Here is a 14,358-nt window from a genome sequence, read left to right as displayed (position 1 = left end):
GCCTGATAAGAAAGTCTACAGAGCTAGTTCCAGGACAGGCTCCAAAACCACAGAGAAACCTTGTCTCGAAAAAACCAAAAAAAAAAAAAGAAAGTCCTAACATAATGGTGACAAAAGCATTCGGCCTTGATAGCATACTCCCTGAGATGTCAATTCAGAAAATAGATAATAGCTATGTCCATTCTTCCCATTTGAAAAGTTTAAGGAAATTTCCAAATATCTTATTATATCCAGAATGCAGCAAGAGTGATGGAGTGCAACACCAGTATGGAAAGTAATGTCTATAAAAGAGAAAAATAGGACTGGAAAGGTAAGTATCTGGTTCCCCGGCTAGAGCCTACTCCAGAAGTGCCCCACCCCCCCACACCAGAGCCCCAGAAATCTGAGGGTAGCCTCTCCATACCCCCAAACACCCACACAGCATCTGAGACCACCAGAGTCTTGGCCCCACCCCAACCTGGAGAGGTGATTATCTGGCTCCCTGGCAGGAAGGCCCTAATCTCTAGACCCTAGCCCCTTGAAGAACATTCCTGCCCTATCCCCTCCCAGGAAAACCACAAAGACCTATGAGCAACCTCCCCACACCCCCAACCATCTCCCACAGTATCTGAGACCACCAGAGTCTTGGTCCTGCTCTCACCTGGAGAGGTGTTTGGCTCCCTGATGGGAGGGTCCTCCTCTAGGCCTTAGCCCCTGGAGGAACATCCCTGCCCCACCCCCACGCAGTAAAGCCACAGAGATCTGGGAGCAGTCTCCCCACACCCCTAACCACCCCTCACAACATCTGAGATCAACAGAGCCTTGCCCGCCTACATGTGGAGAAGGAGTGTCTGGGCTCCCAGCTGGAGGGCCCTATCCACTAGGCCTTAGACCCCTGAGGCACACCCCATGCATCACTCCACTCAGCGAAGCCTCAGAGACCTGGCAGCAGCCTCCCATACCCCTAACCTCTCCCCAAGGCATCTGCAACCACCTGAGTCTAGGCCCCATCTATGCCCGGAGGAGCTTCCGAGTCATATCAGCATCCATCAGCAGCACAGGCATGCATGCACCTGGAGGAAGAGCTACTACCTAAGCCATAAGTCCCACCTGCACCAATTGGAGGGAGAGGGATCTCTTGAAGCACAAGCCCCACTCGAGGAAAAGATGGGCAATGGCAGTGTAGGAATACATTCAACAGCCAGGAGGTGGTGGTGCATGCCTTTAATCCCAGCACTCAGGAGGCAGAGACAGGCAGATCTCTGTGAGTTCGAGGCAAGTCTGGTCTACAATAGCTAGGACAGCCAGGGCAGTTACACAGAGAAACTCTGACTTGAAAAAAACAAAATAACCACAACAACATAAAGAACAACATAAAGAACCAGAAACTAGTGGTTCTACATCAGCAAGACATGAACATCCCAACGCCAATAAAGCAGAATAAAACGAACTTAAAAATAACTTCATGAAGATGATAGAAGCCCTTAAAGAAGAAATGAAAAATTCCCTTTAAAAAGTAGAGGAAAACTGATGGATATCTTGAATATCACCATAGAACCTTCATCCGGCAATAGATGGAGAAAGACAGAGACCCACATTGGAGCACTGGACTGAGCTACCAAGGTCCAGTTGAAGAGCAGAATGAGGAAAGAAAATGAGCAAGGAAGTCAGAATCACAAGGGGTTCTTCCACCGAGACAGCGTAACTGATCTAAGGGGAGCTCACCAAGGCCAGCTGGACTGGGAATGAACGGAGCATGTGATCAAACCAGACTCTCTGAATGTGGCTGACAATGGGGGCTGACTGAGAAGCCATTGATAATGGCACTGGGATTTAATTCTACTGCATGTACTGGCTTTCTGGGATCCTAGTCTGTTTGGATGCACACCTTCCTAGGCCTGGATGGAGTGGGGAGGGCCTTTGATTTCCCACACAGCAGGGTACCCTGCCCTCTCTTGGGACTGAAGGGGGAGGGGGAAGGGGAAGAAGGAAGGAAATGGGAGGAGGGGAGGAGGTGGAAATTTTGAAGGGTATAAAGCAAAAAAAAAATGAATAAAATGTTTGAATTTAAAAAAAGAAAAAGAAAAATTGTAAGAAGTCAACAAATTGCTTGAAGCAAGCAAAGAAAGTCACACAAAAAAAGGTGAAGGAAATGGCTCAAGAGTTGAAATCTGAAATAAAGGCAATAAAGAAAACGAAAACTGAGAGAATTCTGGAAATGGAAAATCTAGATAAATGTGAGGCAAACATAGCCAATAGAATACAAGAGATGGAAGAGAGAGTCTCAGGTGCTGAAGATGTGATAGAGGAAATAGATTCATCAGTCAAAGAAAATGTTAAATACAACAAACTCTTAACACAAAAGATCCAGGAAATCTGGGACACCATGAAAAGAACAAACCTAAAAATAATAGGGATAGAAGAAGGAGAAGATGTCCAGCTCAAAGACACAGAAACTGTATTCAAACCATAGAAGAAAATTTCCCAACCTAAAGAAGTACCTCATGCCTATGAAAGTACAAAAAGCTTACAGAACACCAAATAGACTGGACCAAAAAAAAAAGTCCCCTTGCCACATAATAATCAAAGCACTAAACATACAGAATAAAGAAAGAACAGTAAGAGATGCAAAGGAAAAAGGCCAAGTAACATATAAAGGTAAACCTATCAGAATTACATTTGGCTTCCCAATGGAATCTCTGAAAGCCAGGTCATAGACATTCTGCAGACACTAAGGGGCTACAGACGCCAGCTCATACCACTATACCAAGCAAAACTTTCAATCACCATAAATGGAAAAAACAAGATATCCCATGACAAACCAGATTTAAACAATACTTATCCACAAATCCAACTCTACAGAAAATACTAAAAGAGAAAACTCCAAACCAAGGAAGCTAGCTACACCAACAAAAACATAGGCAATAGATAATCCAACACCAGCAAAACCCAAAGAAGGAAAAAAAAATTGACCACATACTCAGTAACAAAGTAAACCTCAACAGATACAAAAAATTGGAATAACCCCCTGTATCTTATCAGATCACCATGGCTTAAAGTTAGAATTCAACAACAACACTAGTTGCAGAAAGCCAACAAACTCATGGAAATTGAACAATCGAATCACCCCTGGGTCAAGAAAGAAATAAAGAAATTAAACACGTCCTAGAATTTAATGAAAATGAATATATAACATACCCAAACTTACTGGACACTTTGAAAGCAATGCTAAGAGGAAAGTTCATAGTACTAAGTGACTCCATAAAGAAATCTCACACTAGCAACTTACCAGCACACCTGAAAACTCTATAACAAAAAAAAGCAAACTCATGCAGGAGGGGTAGATGACAGGAAATAATCAAATTGAGGGCTGAAATCAATAAAATAGAAACAAAGAAAACAATACAAAGAATCAATGAGATAAAGAGCTGGTTCTTTGTGAAAAATCAACAAGATAGACAAACCTTGACCCAAATTAATCAAAAGGCAGAGAGATAATATGCAAATTATTAAAATCAGAAACAAAGAGGGGGCCATAATAATAGACACTGAGGAAATCCAGAGAATCATTAGGTCATACTTCAAAAACCTATATTCTACAAAATTGGAAAATTTGAAGGAAATGGACAATTTTCTTGATAGGTGGCACATACCAAAATTAAATCAAGACTAGATAAACAATTGAAATAGACCTATACCTGCTAAGGAAATAGCAGCAATCATTAAAAAGTCTCCCAGACCCCAAAAAAAAAAGCCCATGGCCAAATGATTTCAGAGCAGAATTCTACCAGAATTTCAAAGGAGAGCTAATACCAATATTCCTCAAAATTGTTCCACTAAACAGAAACAGAGGGGAAACTGCCAAACTCTTTTTACAAGGCAACAGTTACCCTGTACCCAAACCACAAAAAGATGCAACTAAGAAAGAGAATTACAGACCTATCTCCCTCATGAACTTTGATGCAAAAATGCTCAATAAAATACTCGCAAACCGAATCCAAGGTTACACACCATAAAAATCATCGACCATGATCAAGTAGGCTTCATTCCAGAGATGCAGGGATGGGTCAACGTATGAAAATCCATCAATGTAATCCACCATATAAACAAAATGAAAAAAAAAAACCCACATGATCATCTGATTAGATACTGAAAAAGACGTTGACAAAATACAACACCCCTTTGTGAGGGTGTCTTAGAGAGATCATGGATACAAGGAACATACCTAAGCATTATAAAAATCAATATACAGCAAGCCAACAGACAACATTAAACTAGAGAGAAACTCAAAGCAATCCACAAAAATCAAGAACAAGACAAGGCTGTCCACTCTATCTATTTAATATAGTACTCAAAGTTCTAGCTAGAGCAGTAAGACAATAAAAGAAAATCAAAGGGATACAAATGAAAAAGGAAGAAGTCAAATTTTCACTATTTGCAGATGATAGTTTACATAAGTGACCCCAAAAACTCGACCAGGGAACAAATACAGCTGATAAACACCTTCACTAATGTGGCAGGATACAATATTAACTCAAAAAATCAGATGTTACATAGGCTAAGAAAGAAATCAGAGAAGCATTACCCTTCACAATAGCCACAAACAACATAAAATTTCTTGGAGTAACTCTAGCCAAACAAAGGAAAGACCTGTAAACAAGAACTTTAAGTCTTTAGAGAAAGAAATTGAAGAAGATATCAGAAAATGGAAAAATCTCCCATGCTCTTGGATAGGTAGGATCATCATAATGAAAATGGCAATCTTTCCAAAATATACAGATTCAACAAAATTCCCATCAAATCCCAGCACAATTCTTCACAGACCTTAAAAGAATGGTACTCAACTTCATCTGGAAAAACAAAAGAACCAGGATAGTAAAACAATTCTATACAATAAAGAAACTCCCAGAAGTATCACCATCCCTGACTTCAAACTTTACTATAAAGTTACAGTAATGAAAACAGCTTGGTATTGGCATAAAAACAGACAGGTGGACCACTGCATTCAAATCAAATAGAAGACTCCAATATTAATCCACAGATTTATAAAAAACTGATTTTTGCTCTGTGGACTGGAGAGGGAGGGGGAGAGGAGTGGGGGGAGGGGTAGAAGGGTGGGAGGAGGGGGAGAAGGGTGGGAGGAGGGGGAGGGAAATGGGAGGCTGGGAGGAGGTGGAAACTTGTTTTTTGTTTATGTTTTTTTTTCTTCTTTTCTTAATAAAAAAATTATTTAAAAAAAAAAAAAGAAAAATAAAATATTCTTCTGTCTAAAAAAAAATAAAATAAAAAAATTAAAAAAAAAAAAACTGATTTTTAACAAAGAAACTAAAATTATACAATGGAAAAAAGCATTTTCAACAAATTATGCTGGCATAACTGGATGTCGACATGCAGAAGAATGCAAATAGATTTATATCTATCCTCATGTACTAAAATCAAAGACCTCAACATAATTCCAGCTACACTGAACCTGATACAAAAGAAAGTAGGAAGTAGCCTGGAACACACTGGTAAAGGAGACCACTTCCTTAATATAATACCAGTAGCACAGACACTGAGATCGACAATTAATAAATGAGATCTTCTGAAACTGAAAAGCTTCTGTAAGGCAAAGGGCATAGTCAACAAGACAAAACAGCAACCTACAGGATGGGAAAAAATATCTTCACCAACCCCACATCTGACAGAGGGCTGATCTCCAAAATATACAAAGAACTCAAGAAACTAGATTCAACATATCAAATAATCTAATTAAAAATGGGGTGCAGATCTAAACAATGCTCAACAGAGAAAAAAGCACTTAAGGAACTGCTTAACATCCTTAGTCATCAGGGAAATGCAAATCAAAAGAACTCTGAGACACCATCTTAAACCTGTAAGAATGGTTAAGATCAAAAACACTAATGAAATCTCATGCTGGAGAGGATGCTGAGTAAGGGGAACACTCATCCATTGCTGGTGGGTGTGTAAATTTGTACAGCCACTTAGGAAATCAGTATGGCAGTTTCTCAGAAAATTGGGAATCAATCTACCTCAAGACCCAGCAATAACATCCTTGAGCATATACCCAAAGGATGTGTACTCATACAAGGACATTTGCTCAACTATGTTCCCAGCAGCATTATGCATAATAGCCAGAATCTTGCAACAACCTAGATGCCCTTCATCTGAAGAATGGATAAAGAACGTGTGGTACAATTACACAATGGAATGGTAAAAAACAAAGACATCTTGAAATTTACAGACAAATGTATGGAACTAGAAAAAGCCTTCCTGAGTGAGGTAACTCAGACACGGAAAGATAAACACAGTATGTACTCACTCATAAGTGGATATTAGTCATAAAACAAAGAATAACCAGCCTACAGTCCGCAACCCCAGAGAAGGCAGGAAACAATGAGAACTTTAAGAGAGACATACATGGATCCCCGAGAAGGAGAAGTAGACAAGAGCTCTTTAGTAAATTGACGGCATGGGGAGAGGGTGGAGGTTGGTAGGGAAGTGGAGAGGGGAGAAGAGGAGTGGGGGAATAATATGAACGATTGGAAAGGTAGAGTTGGGTGAAGGACAGAGAAGAGGAGCAAGGATATGATACTTTGAAAGAGGGAGCCATTATGGGGTTAGGAGGAAACCAGGCAGTAGAGAAAAATCTCAGGAATCCACAAGGATGACCCCAGCTAAATATCTAAACAAGAGTGGAGAGGGTAACTTAACTGCATTTCCCCTGTAAACAAATTGATGACTATCTTAATTGTCTTCATGAAACTGATGGAAGTAGATGCAGAGATCCACAGCTAAGCATTGGGCTGAACTTCAGGAGTCCATTTGAAGAGAGAAAGGGGCAATAATATGAGCAAAGGGGTCAAGACCATGATGGGAAACCCACAGAAAAAGCTGACCTGAGCTAGTAGGAGCTCACTGACTCCAGACTGACACCTGGGGAACCTGCCTAAAACCAAACAAGGCCCTCTGAATGTGGGTAAGAGTTGTGTGGCTTAGGCAGTTTGTAGGGCCACTAACAGTGGAACCAGTATTTATCTCTAGTGCATGAACTGGCTCTTTGGAGTCCATTCCCTAAGGAGGGATGCCTTGTTCAGCCTAGATATAGTGGGGAAGGCCTTAGTCCTGCCTCAAGTTATGAGGCCAACTTTGTTGACTCCCCATGGGAAGCCTCACCCTGTCTGAGGTGTGGATGGGGTGAGGTGGGGAGAAGGTGGAGAGAGCAGGAGGACCTGAAGGAGAGAGAACTGGGATTGGTATGCAAAATAAGATTGTTTTAAAAGTAAAAAAAAAAGAGAAAGATAGGAAATGCCAGAGAAGCTTCGCAATTCTAATATTTTCATTATCATTGTGAAGTAACTTGTTTTCTTCCTATTATGTACATTGAAATTTATCTCTATATTAAGAAGAATGGAAGGTGGTAGAGTACTTTCTGAAAGTTAATGACAGGGAATTAATGCAAGTACAATTCTGTTATATTTTTACATTTTTGTCAGCTTTTTTTTTACTTTCAAACTCTGATTTTTAAAATTGTCTTCATTATTCAAAGTAAGAATAAGTATTTCCAGAAAAATACAAAGAACAAAATATATAACTACCAGGAAAGGAAATTTATTATTTTCTAAATGTCTCCGTTAGGTGTAGTATTTTCCAATATTTAGAAGGCTCTTCAAAAAGTAAATAAAGGATCAGGTATAATAATACGGTAGGGAGAAGAGAGATCAAATGAGATAATTAGCTTCCTTTACTTTGACTGTGTACTAACTATGAATTTTACATAGCAGTGGACCGTGGACTTATCAATATATGTGGCTTCTCTTTCACACATTTTTGAAAGTATATAAGTTTTAAGATGAGTTGGTCATGAAATGTGATGGATCAAAATATAAATGCTATCTTACATTAGAAAAAAGACAAAAAGACTGAGGCAAACAAAAGAGAGGGGTAATTTGAGCAGTAATACAACTGTGGGAGAGCAGTGTTCAGTTCTGAGACACCCTTTTAGAGGACCAGCAGCCTGCAACACATCAGAGATACTTCACAAGTCTGAGGTTTTAGTCATTGGTGGAGGGCTTGCCTAGCATGAATACAACCTTGAATTTGATCCTCACCACAAAGTAAACTGGGTATGGTAATGCATTCCACTCCCAGAACTTGAGTTGTAGAGGTGAGAAACCATAAGTTCAAGCCCAGCCTAGGATATAAAAGACATGGTTTAAAAATAAAAAGGATATCCAGAAAGTATTGTTAAATTGTTTAGAGTGATGGATGTCATAGATTGATGCCTCACATGAGAAAATATTATTCTTAAAAGATACTATGAGTACCGTGTCATCTCCAAGTAGTTTTAATTTGCATTTCTCGAATTCAGAAGGATAAGGAATAGCTTTTTAAAAATATATCTCTTAGTTATATTTTTAAATTGGTATATTTTAATTTCTTCTTTTGAGAATCCTTTGCTCAAATCAATAGTTCGGTGTCTAATTGGGTCACTTGTTTACTTTTTATTTTTTGAGTTCTTTATATATTCTAGATAACAATCCTCTCCTTTGAGATTTCAATTCACAACAGCCAGAATGGCTAAGATCAAGAACACAACTCATAACAAATGCTTGTGAGGATGAAGGGAAAGCATAACCCATATTCACTGTTGTGATCACAGACTGGTATAGCAACTCTGGAAATCAGTGTGAAAGTCACCAAAAAGCTAAAAATAAATCTGCCATATGCTAAGCTATACCATTCCTTGGCATTTATTCAAAAGGCTGGCATCCTACCTCACAGATGCTTGTTCAGCCATGTTCATTGCTACTCTATTCAGAATAGCTAGGAAATAGAAAGAACCTAAATGTCCTTCAACTGATGAATGCATAATGAAAATATGGTCCATATGGGTGATAGGATTCTATTCATCTCTGAAGATCAATGAAAATAAAATTATGAAAATTTCAGGTAAAGGAATAAAACTAGAAAATATTTGACCAAGTGAGGTAGCCCAGACCCAGAAAGACAAGTGCCACGAAGTTCTTTGTTATTTCTGCATCCTAGGCCCAAATCTTCAGATGAGCAGAAACTCTTCAGCTATCACCAGGAGTGACTACAAAAACAAAGACCATAGATAGGGACTGTATGGAGAGCTATAAAGATTTACAGAGGGGAATATCAAGAGACAGATGATATAAAGGGGAGAATTGGGGGACTTAGCTGGGGAGGTGGAGATGGAATAAGACATAGGAGTCAGGAGGAATAGATAACACTAAGGATGTTTGAAATGTCCATAAGGAAGTAATCATCTTATCTTACCTAACATTATATAGAATATATATTACACAGTTTAAATCAAGCTATACTACCAGCGATGATAATACTCCCCAAGAGTCATAGTCTATCCAACAAAAATCCCAGTACCAGGCACAAAAAAACCTCCTTTCTCTTTATATATGAATAGAAAGTAAACTACAAGAATGTGTTCTGGGTCAGGAAGGATTAAGTGGGGTGGTGGATGGGAAGGCAAGGGAGAACAGGGAGTATGGGGAGGGATAATTAACAGTAATAACTTTTGAAAAAGCCACATGGAAACCTTATACTGTAGTTGCTTCCTAAAATCCCTACATATACACATCTAAAAGGAGTTTGGATGGAGTTACCTTCTAACAGGTGACAATGCCTCATCAGATATCCTGGGTATCAAACGAAAATCCCAGTGCCAGGAGAGAGTTACCTCTATTCCAATGGTTGGTCAATGGGATCCAATAGATGCCCCCAACAACACAGTTTAATACCACTGCTCTTGATTACCATGCAGAACTCGATAGGAAGACCCTATTGCCAAAGACGTCATATTCCTCAGTCATAGGACATGGAGAAACCAAACTAGAACTGACCTAGATAGATGTTTGGGCATTGCTGGCTAGCTTTCATAATGCTAGGGGTTTCTATGCATGCTACTTGGGGAGAAAAGTCATAAGAAAAGTCATTAATAATCTTACTCAACCATGAACCCTACAAACTACAATAACCAGCAAGGTAATATATGCCCATAGGTACAATAGTTGCACAAATGTTCTGAGAGCAACCAACCACTTTCTGGTTGCATTAAGTTCTACTCCACAAAATAGAACTATTGTCTAATACCCATCCAACAAAGACAAATCCAGAAATTGGCACTTAGACCTATAAGAACTCCAAATCCAGATGCCTAAATATAAGTATAAAAACATAAACAACAACATTCAGAGCAATATATCACAACCAGAGCCCAACTATCCCGCTATAGTAAGCCCTGAATATTCCAACACAGTCAAAGCAACCTTAAAACCAACTTAATGATGATGATAGAGACCCTTAAAGCAGAGATGAAAAACTCCCTTAAAGAAATCGAGGAAAAGCCAACCAAAAATTGGAGGAAGTCAATAAATCTCTTAAAGAATAGCAAATAAAAAAACAGGAAAAGACAAACAACAGTTGATGGAAACAAATAAAACTGTTTAAGGCCTGAAAATAAAAATAGAAGCAATAAAGAAAGCACACTGAGGGAATTCTGGAAATGGAAAATCTAGGTAAGTGAGCGGGAACTACAGAAGCAATCATCACCGACAGAATATAAGAGATAGAAGAAAGAATCTCAGGCATTGAAGACATGATAGAAGGAATTGATACATTGGTCAAAGAAAATGCTAAATCTAAAAAATTCCTGACACAAAACATCCAGGAAATCTGAGACAGTATGAAAGGACCAAACCTAAGAATAATAGGGATAGAAAACCTCCTTTCAAATTGCTAATTTAGGAATAAGTCTTAAGAGACTCCCAAAACAATATAGGCTATTTCTGTTGCCATTGGTTTCCTCTTAGAGACTAAAGATAAGTCCTTATTGCAGAAGATACCACACATTTCAGTCAGGGTACTTGGAAGAATCCAACTGTTAGTGAATTGAAAGATTCCTCCACGAGGACTAGCTCACATGGTACTGGAAGCTTCAAAGGGAGAAAAGCAATGACACAGTCCTACCTAGCTACGATGTCTACAAAATACAAAAATGACAATCATAAAGATGTCCCCAAAGGTGCAATAGTGGCACTTAGAAATCGGGAGTAACCAACAGGCCCCTACCTGGACTTAAGGCCTGGTCAACAGAAAGGAATTCATGCCTGGTACTATAAGTCTAGCTGACTACTAGTGACTAGTGAGATCATGGATCTTAGAAAAGAAACTACCACTGCCACTTTCTCAAACCAGTATGTTTTTTAATTGCATTTTTGATACTTATCCTTCTACCAAAAGAGATACGTGGCTGTCATTCCTTAACAAAGAAACATCTTTTTTTGCAGCAGAAGAAGACTATTGCAGAAAGCCACAATAGGTCAAAATGCAGAGAAGAAATAAATAGCAGAATTCCCAAGTCCACTTGATATATTTGTAACAAAACACATAAGGCTCAGAGAATAGCACAAAGCGGGGTAAGAGTCAGAGAATCAGGAAGTCGGCTGTGAGATTATGTCTTCTATTTACGACAGGGAAATTGCACCCATGAAATCTTAACAGTATAGTAGCCCAAAAAAGACCTGAACAATGGTTACCAGTTGACATACCAACATGGCTGGGGGAACTCTCATAGGACTCCACCCACAGATAAAGACCAATTACCAAATGCTGAGAGAAAAATCAGTTTTCCCTAGGAATGAGCCCCTAACTGGTTATCTAAAATGTCTGGGTAGGGTAGGGTTTAGGGCCGGCATAAAATCCTGTGGTGATCGTTTTAGGCTAATTAGCTGTCTCATCTGGTTATTCTAATATACTATACAGACACTGCCACACTCTACTACATGTTATCATTATCTAAATATGTCAAGATGTAATGACCTTTGGTGAGTACCTAGGTAAAAATAATAATGAAAAAGAGAAAATCTAATACTTTCAAAAGCTCAAAGATTTTTGTTTCTGCTGCTGCTGCTGCTTGGTTTTGGTTTTAATTTATTTCTCACTATATGGCCCAGACTGGCCTCAAATTAGAAATCCTCAAATTTCCGTTTCCTGAATGGTGAGGTTACAGATGTGTGCCATCACATGCAGCTTAAAACCTAGGTTTAAACATAAAATCTAGAGATGACTTGAAACTATAGCATGTTAAACCTTATTAGACTAAAGGAAGAATTCTTTATAGGGAAGCATCTGAGACTAATCCAAATGACCATGGAGAGATAGGCAAGGTTTCCTGGCGACATCTGAGAATAGAACTGATTTCACATTTCTATGATGTCTGAGCTAATTTCCCCCCAGGGACAGGAAAGACAATGATTTGAATCATCTTTAGCCCTATCTGTTTAGTGCTTTGTTCCTTCTATTGTAAAATTAGTTCCATGGTTACAAATGGCAATGTCACAGATGATTAGTCATAACGATTCCAAGCTAAACTCAGAGTTTTCATCCCCTTGGCTAGATTTAGAAATATGTGGAGAATGTGGTAGATTGTCATATTAACACCGTCACACGTGAATACAATATGCTTCCTTGAGTGCTAAGGAAGAGGAGGCAGAATGTGCAGAAGAGGACTGTCTCACTCCCGTAGATTTGTCCAGTGAAAATATATCTACTTAGTGAAAACCCAGAAAGATTAAGTGCCATATTATTTAAAGCTCCCCAACTCACTTATTTTAGAGGTGGGAAAGAAGACCAAGGGTGGAAAAAGCTTTGCCAATCAGCAACAAAAATATGACTTAAGCTTTGGACTCTCAATTCTAACTCTGGTGTTTTTCCTGAAAATATTTTGGTACTTACAGGTTTTGGTTCATAGCTATTACTATCTAGAGCAAGAGTATCATCCATGGTCCAGGTAAATATAGATTTCTCAAATTCTCTTTGGTATCTATTGTTGAGGAGTAGAGCAAAGAGATAGTTTCTAACGTCTTCAACAAAAGCTGTAACTAGGTTGGCTGCACTGGACAGTTTCTTAAAGCAGAATCACAGTGTTCCTCCTTTTGTTCAGATTAGCATAACCATTGTTGGATCTTGTGTTTTGAAGACATGATGTTTGAGAGTTGGGAAAAATAGGGCATACTTCTAAGACTAAAGGATTTCCATGGGGTTTGAGACTAGAAACACTATGAAAAGAAATTTAACTAGGAATGATCTGTTGAATCAGACAATAACAATAATGTTTGCCCTCTTAGAAGACCAAATGATATGACAAAATGACAATAGTTTATTGTCATACTAGCTTAAGTATGCAGAAGTGAGCAATTATATACATATATATCTATATATATGTATATATATAATTTTATTGTTTTGCAATACTTTTTGAGAATCTACTCCGTGTCAGGCACTGGGTTATTGATTTGACATCAGTAATCAACAAATGAGATTCCCTTCCATGTACGGAATTTACAATTTAATAAGATAGATGAGCTACAAGTAAATGAATACAGAAATGTGCAATTTTGCAATAGTCAAAAGTATAATGATAAAAAATAAAACAGGAAAAAGAAGCAATACAAGCTTAAAATTTTAAATAGAATATTTAACATAAAAACTTGAAGCACCTTATTGGAGGAAGATTTCTCTAGGCAGGGCGACAAATAGTTCAAGATCTCTGTTTGAGAGCATGTCTGGCACATTAGATGAATAGTAACGAGCCAGTAGGGGTGGCTTAGTAAGAACACAGGAAAAGGAACAAAAGATGAAGTCAAAACAGTGAGGAAGCTGACCCTACATGACATTGTAAGTAATAAGTTTCAATTTTTACTTGAATAGAAATTATGAGCCATTGGAAAGCTTTAAACAAAGGGGAAAAAATACCTTAGGTCATGATAGCCTGTCCTAGTTAGCAAGTGCTGAACAGACTCTACTTCATTTATTTAAGATAGCATCACAAATAATCTAGCTTTCATTTTGAAGTACCACTTCTCAGAGTTTTAAATCTATTGCAATCAAGTGGGTGAATTACTAAATAAAATACATCATCTTATTCAGTAAATCTGAGACAGAGCCAAAGATTTTGCATGGCTAACAAGGTCTCGGGTGATGCAGATGTTGCTGGCTACCGTACAAATCTTTGAGATGAAAATGAGAGCTATGGATAGATAAGTGAACAGAAAAAAGGAACTTTGAAGGGAGAACTAAAACTATACTTTCTAAAATATCTGGATCATATTTAATTAGAGTAATACATTTATGATCTTAGGGATGTAGCTCACTGGTAGCGCACTTGCCTAACATGTACAAGGGCCCAAGGTTAAAGCCCGGGACAATGCACATGTAAACAACCACAGTGCATTTACTTGATTCCATCAACAACTTTAAGAAGTAACTATAGAACATGAAGTAGGATCAAAACCCCGTGCCATTGTCCTTGGCTTCTCATCAGCCCTGATTGTTCGC

At 38.5% G+C, this 14,358-nt stretch overlaps 1 protein-coding gene across 5 annotated transcripts in view; it reads right to left on the bottom strand.

Moving 5' to 3' along the window:
- Positions 1-14,358, bottom strand: part of LOC121443115 (rho guanine nucleotide exchange factor 9) — a 142,602-nt gene that overhangs the window by 55,793 nt on the left and 72,451 nt on the right. The gene's annotated exons all lie outside the window — the stretch shown is intronic.

The sequence above is a fragment of the Microtus oregoni genome, unplaced genomic scaffold (genome assembly GCF_018167655.1).
Source record: "Microtus oregoni isolate MIOR12 unplaced genomic scaffold, Mior012 000100F_ref0000014, whole genome shotgun sequence".
Lineage (NCBI taxonomy): Eukaryota > Metazoa > Chordata > Mammalia > Rodentia > Cricetidae > Microtus > Microtus oregoni.
Note: the sequence above shows the minus strand (reverse complement) of the source record. Positions and strands in the feature narration are given on the sequence as shown.